This window comes from Poecilia reticulata, linkage group LG5, assembly GCF_000633615.1.
Source record: "Poecilia reticulata strain Guanapo linkage group LG5, Guppy_female_1.0+MT, whole genome shotgun sequence".
NCBI classification, from domain to species: Eukaryota; Metazoa; Chordata; class Actinopteri; order Cyprinodontiformes; family Poeciliidae; genus Poecilia; species Poecilia reticulata.
Window position 1 is genome coordinate 855,459 of NC_024335.1, and position 9,088 is coordinate 864,546.

Genomic DNA, 9,088 nt, shown 5'->3' on the forward strand with positions numbered 1-9,088 from the left:
CTTCGCTGGTACCTGAACGCCTCACGGTCCGCGCCGCTTCGCTGGTACCTGAACGCCTCACGGTCTGCGCCGCTTTGCTGGTACCTGAACGCCTCACAGTCCGCGGTTCTTCGCTGGTACCTGAACGCCTCAGAGCCCGCGGTTCTTCGCTGGTACCTGAACGCCTCATGGCCCGCGGTTCTTCGCTGGTACCTGAACGCCTCACGGCCCGCGGTTCTTCGCTGGTACCTGAACGCCTCATGGCCCACGGTTCTTCGCTGTTACCTGAACGCCTCACGGTCCAAACCAAACCCAGACGCCTCAGGATGCCGGTTCTGACTGCAGACGTCATCGTCTTTATTCCAGATGTTTTCAGCTGCTTCTGCTAATCTGAGTTTATCCTGGATCTCCATGGAAACGCTCACACATACAGCAGCTGCAACCGGACCTGCAGAACCGAACCGGACTCAGAAGCAGATTTAAAGCTCCTAGACACAGAAAACTTCTACCCTGTGTGGATCTATGCAAATGAAACGCTGTCTTATTAAAACAAATGTTTGCAGAAACAACAGGAGTCATGCCAGGACACGGTAACCATGGCGATGGCACGCCGATGCAAACAGAAAACCTTCATCCCGGTTCTGTTCTGGTAGAACCCGGTGCTGCTGTGTTTACGGCCCAGGCAGGAAGTCCAGTACACACAACGGCCAATCAGAGCGAGCCGTGACTTTCTGATGCAACCAATCAGAGCCTCTGAGTTTCCATCATCAGATCCATCAGCAAAGTTAGACGGGATGAGAGACTGAAGATCCGGAGATCAAACTCTCATCCCTCCATGTAACGTCGCCGCCGCACCATTATGGAAACCAGTAAAACATGGAGCTGGTTCACTGGGAATGACTGGATCAGGACTGTGTGACTTCTGGAGTCTGCATTTAAAGAGAAAATAACAAACGTGCCACATGTGACATCCTTTTGTTATGCATGAATCTCCATTAGCATGCAGGACAATTAAAGCCACACTGAACACTTCCTGTCCGTCCCCATTTACCGTCCCTCTCCCCTCCGCCTCCATCAAATCGTCTCAATCAGGTCAGTGAGTGGCTTCTCATCCACACACACACAGAGCCTGCCCTGACAGCGCTCCATGGGGGCGGGGTGGCACTGATGACAGGGTGACACTGATGACAGGGTGGCACCGATGACAGGGTGACACAGAAATGAGAAAGTGTCAACAAAGATGGAGGAACAAAAGGAGGAGGAGGAGGGATGAAGCAGCAGCTCAGGGTTAGCGTGACTGTCAGCTGCTCTCTCTGCCTGCAACATGGGCTCAGAGGTTCTGGTTCTGGAGAACCAGGACCTGGATCTGAGGTCCACTGAAGAGGGTCAGGTTGGTAGAACCTGGATGGAGCCGGGTTGGGCCAGCTCTGTTTGAATATCCAAAAGCTTTTCAAACCTGGGTCGGACTAGAATCGGTTTGATTTTTAATGCATTTTATTTGATTTCCAAAAGTAAAAAGAGAAGAAAAAAGGTTTTGTTGCTCTGCCATCTAAACTGGACCCAGTCTAAGAACCACAGGTCCGGTTCCAAAGCCGTCATCACCAGACGTTTGGCCAGAATGCAGATTTCGGTATCAATCAGAATTTGGACAGTTAATATAAAAATGATCGTTTGGGAGGAAATCAGAACGAAACGGTGTTTGAGGTAGAGATCAGAAACTATTCAAACATGATCAGAACTTCAAGAGGAAATCTGCAGCTGAAGTATTGATCCGATACCGACTAGGTATTGATATTATTGATACTCTGGATCAATCCGCCCACCTCTGGCATTCCCACCAGTTCTGTTCAGTCCGCTTTAATCTGTCTATAAAGTCCAGTCTGGCTGGAGAGGTGTGAACGCTAGTTGACCTCTGACCTCTGGTCCTCCAGACCTCGGTCTGGGTTCGGTTGAAGTGAACTCTGGTTGGTTTGAATGTGAACGCCAAGCGGACCAGAGACCGCCCCAAAAGCAGGAAGTGGACTACAGTGCAGGGCATTCTGGGTAAATCCAACCAAAGCTAACATGTTAGCCTAGCGCTAGCAGCAGAAATGGCTCCTGGTCTTTAGCCTAAAGAGAAATCCTCCAAACGCAGCACAGGGCATTCTGGGTAAATCCAACCAAAGCTAACATGCTAGCCTAGCGCTAGCAGCAGAAATGGCTCCTGGTCTTTAGCCTAAAGAGAAATCCTCCAACCGCTAAAATCCTCCATCTTGTTTCCATCTGGTGAAGAAGGAAGTTGCTCTCAGTGTCTTCAGAGGTTTTTGTGTCGTTTCCTTCAGTGGTTCTTGGTGCAGCGCCCCCACAGGCCAGGAGGGGAACAGGTTGGTTTGACTCAGAGCAGCTGGAGGAGGAGCAGATGTTCTGGTTCCAGTAGAACCGGGTTGACCGGACCATCAGGAGGGGAACAGGTTGGTTTGACTCAGAGCAGAGAGGAAGAACCAGAGCAGCTGGAAAAAGTGATTTTAAATGTATTAAACTTTTTTTTTCATTTTTTCCTGCGTGGTAAGTCCCCCGCCCCCCACACATCCACTCCACCAGGGGTCATGGGCTCCACTCTGGTAATCACAGGTTATTTCCTCCAGCTGTCTGTAAACAAGATGTAAAGGGTCATCAGAGCTGCTTGTGTTTCGGTTGGGGGGTCGGAGCCTCACCAGTGGTTCTGGTGCTGCGGTTCTGCTGCCTGCCGGCCCACTGAGGAGATGTAAAAATAAACAGGGAGGAAGACAGGAAGTCACAACGAGAGGAGGCGGGTTGGGGGGCTGATAAGAGCAGAGAGGAGACGTACGGCTGAGGCGGGTCCAGATAGAGCTGGATGTATAAAACAGGTGCCTGAAGAAACAAAGAGCTGCTGTGACACAGACCATGAGATCGACTGTCAGAGGAAATAAGTTTGGCTGTTTCACACTTTGTCCACAGGAGCTTATCGCTCAAGCTCGGCTGTGTGTGTGTGTGTGTGTGTGTGTGTGTGTGTGTGTGTGTGTGTGTGTGTTATATAGAAAACACAACGTTATGATTCAGCGCTGCAGCAACAGGCTGTTTCAGGTTTATTCTTTATCTGGACCAACTTGGATCAGATCAACTTTCTTCTTCTGCTCCTTCCAGACAAAAACAAGAAACATCTTCCTGGTTCTGGACCAAGAAATCAATTAAGATGACGTCATGATCTCAGGGTTTTATTTAGGGGTAGCAGGCGAGTGATGTGTGGAATGGTGAGGAGTCTGGGGTGGAGGGAGTCGATGGTTTTCCACTGGGATTCTCTGGGAAGTAGAAACAGAGCCGACTGGGTGTGAAGTGGTTCTGGTTCTGGTTAGAAATCGTTCCGACTCCTCTCTGCTTTTACCCGACTCCAGACGTGTGAACGCTAATCGACCTCTGACCTCTGGTCCTCCAGACCTCGGTCTGGGTTCGGTCGAAGTGAACTCTGGTTCAGAATGTGAACGCCAAGCGGACCAGAGACCGCTCCAAAAGCAGGAAGTGAACTAGAGTGCAAGGCATTGTGGGTAAACACAACCAAAGCTAACATGCTAGCCTAGTGCTAGCAGGAAAAATGGCTCCTGGTCTTTAGCCTAGAGAAATCCTCCAACCTCCAACTTTTGGTTTTCCTGTAAATATCGTAGTTTTTTTCTGATCCCGTTCGGTTCCCCCTCTCCTCTCCGTCTTCGTCTCCGTTCATCCAGAAACCTTCACGTTGTAACGGTTTTTTATCGTCCCAGAACAAAGCGCCTGATCGCCAACCTGAGCGTTCTGCTGGAACAGACCCGATCATCTCCCTGAAATCGGCAGCGTTTCTCTGCAGGCTCTCAGTAAAAGCTCCGGTTTAATAGACGGTGGGTGTTGACAGCTGGAGGGATTTAGCCCTCGGTCAGAATAGTTACCGTCTGGGGAGAGATGTGTCTCTGTGATGAAGCTGAGCAGGTTTACCATAAAACACGTTAAGTAGCTCTGACCGCAAAATAAGTGATTTTACTCGTTTGGCTTCTGACCTGTAGCTGAATTTAAGTGATGATTATGTTGGAGGTCAGCGGAGCTGCTGGCAGATGATAACAGACGCTGTTGAAGCCGCAGCGGTGAGACGGTGACGGCTGCTGATCGGGTCTTTACAGGGAAACTCTGGCTGGATGCTCACAGCCGTCGATCAGATCGGTTCAGCTTCCTCAGCCTCAGGTTGGGTTCATCCTCTGGAACCACCGGATCCAAAGTGTCTCCATAAAACCCAGAGAATATCCAAAGTGTCAGGAACGATGCGCCGACCTCACTGTCCAGCACCTCTGCTTGTTTCAGCTGCAGCATCTTGAAGCTGTTTGAACTTTTCCTCACCACCACAGACGAGAGCAGAGCTGTGACATGATGTTCAGCTTTTAGATTTTCTTTATGATGAAATCTGAAAAGTGCGTCGTGTTTGTGTTCCTCCTTTGCTGGTTCCCCCCTGAATGAAGCTTCATTTAAAGGTCAGCTGATTCAGAGGTTTATTAGAGAAGAACCAGACGCAGCAGGCAGAGGCTACTGGTTAGCACTGCTAATTAAACAGTTAGCACCGCTAATTAAACAGTTAGCACCGCTAATTAAACCGTTAGCACCGCTAATTAAACAGTTAGCAACGCTATTTAAACAGTTAGCATCGCTAATTAAACAGCACCGCTATTTAAACAGTTAGCATCGCTAATTAAACAGCACTGCTAATTAAACAGTTAGCTTTGCTAGTTAAACAATTAACACAGCTAATTAAACAGCACAGCTAATTAAACAGTTAGCATCGCTAATTAAATAGTTAGCACCGCTAATTAAACAGTTAGCATCGCTAATTAAACAGTTAGCATCGCTAATTAAACAGCTAGCATCGCTAATTAAACAGTTAGTACCTCTAATTAAACAGTTAGCATTGCTAATTAAACAGCACCGCTAATTAAACAGTTAGCAATGCTAATTAAACAGCACCGCTATTTAAACAGTTAGCATCGCTAATTAAACAGCACTGCTAATTAAACAGTTAGCATTGCTAGTTAAACAATTAACACGGCTAATTAAACAGTTAGCACAGCTAATTAAACAGTTAGCATCGCTAATTAAATAGTTAGCACCGCTAATTAAACAGTTAGCACTGCTAATGAAACAGCACCGCTAATTAAACCGTTAGCACCGCTAATTAAACAGCAATGCTAATTAAACAGTTAGCATTGCTAATTAAACAGTTAGCACCGCTAATTAAACAGCATCGCTAATTAAACAGCACCGCTAATTAAACAGTTAGCANCTAATTAAACAGCACCGCTAATTAAACAGTTAGCATTGCTAGTTAAACAATTAACACCGCTAATTAAACAGTTAGCATTGCTAATTAAACAGTTAACTCCGCTAATTAAACAGTTAGCACAGCTAATTAAACAGTTAGCAACGCTTATTAAACAGTTAGCGCCGCTAATTAAACAGTTAGCTAACCATAAAGAATTAATGAGAAACATTAGCTCCACTAATGCTAAACTGCTACAACATGCTTTTTTCTTCTTTTTTTTATGGAAGCTAATGCTACATGCTAACTTCAACCATGGTGATCCCCATCATGTGTCAAGGACACAGCAATGCATTGTGGGTACATAAAATGCCATTTGCTGCTTTGCATCATGGGATTGTTATACCGTTATATTCTTATGACAAACTGGTTTAAATCAGGCTGTTTTATTTGGAATGGAAACCTGACAAAACATTTAACATTTTCATTATTTTCAGTAAATCGCCTCCAGACAAAAAGCTAAACTTCAGGCATATAAAGTCCTTAAAGTTGAGTTTAAACGCTGAAGCACTAAGATTCTTTCTTTCTGCGACGTCTTTTAAATACTTATTAGTTATTAAAGGACGCATTCGAGCTGCAAAATATGACAATAAATAAACAGAAGAAATCTTAAAACTTTCACACATGTTGAACTTTATTCCAGTGAAATTCACAGAACAGCCAAATAAATGGCAGCAGGGGAACCTCAGTGTGCTGAAGGCGGCTAGCTGGTGAAAGGCATGCTGGGAGTTTTCACCTGGAGTGACTCTTCTAGGTAAAATCATTTCAGTCAGTATGAAAATGTGTCTGAATGTTTTTCTGGTTTTCATTTCAGCGGCTCCGTTTGGTGCTGGCCGGACCGCCGATCCGATCCGGTTCAGTTTGGAGGAAATGGACAGAACTGCTCCTGCAGCCGTCGTCCTCAGTTTGAGCAGTTTGGGTTCATCCTGGGGGAGGAGGAATGCTCCTCTTCCTCCTCTTCCTCCTCTTCTTCTGCTCTTCCCGTTTTAATGTCTTCCTGTGCCGTTCTTTCCCGTTTACTCCCTTAATTATCCGTCGGTGTGCCGGAGCGCGTTCCCCGCAGTGAGCTAGAAGCTGGGTCATTACGCTCAGGCAGAGGGATGATGCAGGAAAACACACACACACACACACACACACACACACACACACACACACACACACACACACACACACACACACACACAGGTGGTGAGGGAAGGAGAATGTAATTAATAATCACAGTGTTTCACAGCTAAATGCTTGTGTTTCCTCCTCCCTCTCTGTGTATTTGCTTCTCATTTGCATTCATCCACTTGCAGCTGTGCACAGTTTGCGTTTTCGGTGCATGTGCTCCTGTTTCTGTGTGCAAATCCTATTTTTTTTTAAGTCTTCAGATATGAAAAACATGCAAGTCAGCTCATTTCCAGCCTGATGGAAGCAGGTGTTGCTGCAAACGGACAGAGACGAGACTTATCTACGGATTATTACCAGCATTCCTCCAGGGAAGGAAACTTACTGCCCTGCAAAATAAATTCCCAGTTTTCAGATTTTCCACTGCGGCTCCCATTACAGGAAGATGAGCTCTTAAATCGCAGCGGAGGAGAGACGGTGGAAGACACCCTGGCCTGGAGCAGGAGCTTTACTCTGTAGTTTGATTATTTTTATGACCTCTTTCTGCCAGGAGGTGAAGAACAAAGCGACGGGTCAGAGACGCTCCGTCTCAGCAGAGGCAATCTCCACTTTCATCGTCAATTTTCCAGTTTGTCCTGAAGGAAAAACTCAGGCTGAGGAATGAGAGTCATGGAGCCGAAAACGGACCTGGAACCAGAGAAACGACGACTCGTTGAAGATTTGACGTAAAAATGTTGTCATTTTGCTGCTGCTGTAAGTCGGAGGCTGGATGCAGTTTAAACTTTTTAACCTGCAGCGGCGCTGGGAGGAAACCAGGATCAGATTGAATGTATTTGACGTTTGTCTTGAATATTCACTGCTTTAATAAACTTCATCGAATTATTAACATGAAAGTTGTTGTTTGTGATCCATCAAAACGGATAAATACTTCAAGGATTTCTATATTTATAGTTTTTCTCATCTACGGAGGCCATAGAGGTCATGGAGGCCGTAGAGGTCATGCAGGCCGTAGAGGTCATGAAGGTCGTAGAGGTCATGGAGGCCATAGAGGTCATGGAGGCCGTAGAGGTCATGGAGGCTGTAGAGGTCATGGAGGCCGTAGAGGTCATAGAGGTCGTCCTTACATGCTCGCCTGATATGAAATTGGTCTGAAGTCCAAATAAAACGCTAGAAGTCAGGCTGGAGGCTGATGAGGCACAAAACGGAGACAAACTGCCTCAAACTTTTAAAACCAGGGCGCTGTGGCGGTCAGGGGGAGGCATAACTCACACGTGGAGGCCTTACATGGCGGTGGTCACAGGTTCGATTCCCGGCCTGGCGACATTAGCCGCATGTCTTCCCTCTCTCTCATCACCCTCTTTCCTGTCGGACTCATTTAAAGTAAAGGCCAGTGGAGCCAACAAACCTTTAAAAAAAACTTAATGTCCTGATAAACACAAGATATCTGCTTGCAATTTACTGTTTACTATGCTAATTAGCGCTAACATAGCTCTAGCTAATTGTGTTAGCTAGAGCTAACACCTTTAACTATGCTTTTATTACACTACGTTTCATAAAGTCCAACTCTACTCCACTGGAACTAACCCATTTAGATGGAGCGAATACCATTAGCCTGGAGCTAACGTTATTAGCTGGAGCTAACGTTATTAGCTGGAGCTAACGTTATTAGCTGGAGCTAACGTTATTAGCTGGAGCTAACAACATGAGTGAGTTCTCTTTGCACTACGCTCTGCTTTGGGTTTGCATTATAAAACTGAAATTAGTGCTCGGTCAGCTCTTTATTACTGGTGTTTATGAATCTGTGTAGCTCCTGCTTGCATTGACCGGAGACGCTGGTTGTTTCCTGACATCTGGACCAGAACCAGCAGCCTGGACCCAGAACCTGAGCCCAGACCAGGTTAGAGAATCCAGTTTCTGAGCGGTTTATTGACGTTCTCCTGTGACGGCGGCAGCGCTGGGACCAGAGCGACTGGCTGCGCTGGTCGACTCTCCCAGAGCAGCGAAAGGTTCTGAAAATCGCAACCGAGCTTTTTCTCCCGCTTCCATCAACGCTTCCAGCGACGGCCGCTGACACAGAAAACTGCTTTCAAAAAGTGGATGATTGTGAAGCAGCTCAGCTTCCTGCTGCCAGGTGGAGGAACCTGTGTGTGTGTGTGTGTGTGTGTGTGTGTGTGTGTGTGTGTGTGTGTCGCTGGTTGACCAAGCGTGACCTGAATGAAGAAACATCCTCTGTGCTGAGAGGATGAGGATGAGGACGACGCCATCGCGCCACCGGCTCAGAGCTAACGGTGGCAGCGGCGGCTGTGAGGGAGTTGATGAACTTTACAGGTTGAATTTTGGTCAAAATTGGAGCAAAGAAGTAACTTCTGTCCAAAACCAACATTAAGGACGAGCTGGGATTCTGTTGGAAACCGAAGGGTTCGGGTCCAAACTGGCTGAATAAAAGTCCAGCAGCTGATTCTCTGACTGGTTTCTGTTGAATCTGATTAAAAACTCCTGCTGGTCTCTGCGGCGTTTTGAGGTTTTCCTCACATGAACCAGGTGAGAGAAAGAGCCTGCAGGTAGATGTTGGCAGCAGACGGTTCTGGTTAGAGGAGACGTCTGTCAGACGGTTCTGGTTAGAGGAGACGTCTGTCAGACGGTTCTGGTTAGAGGAGACGTCTGTCAGAC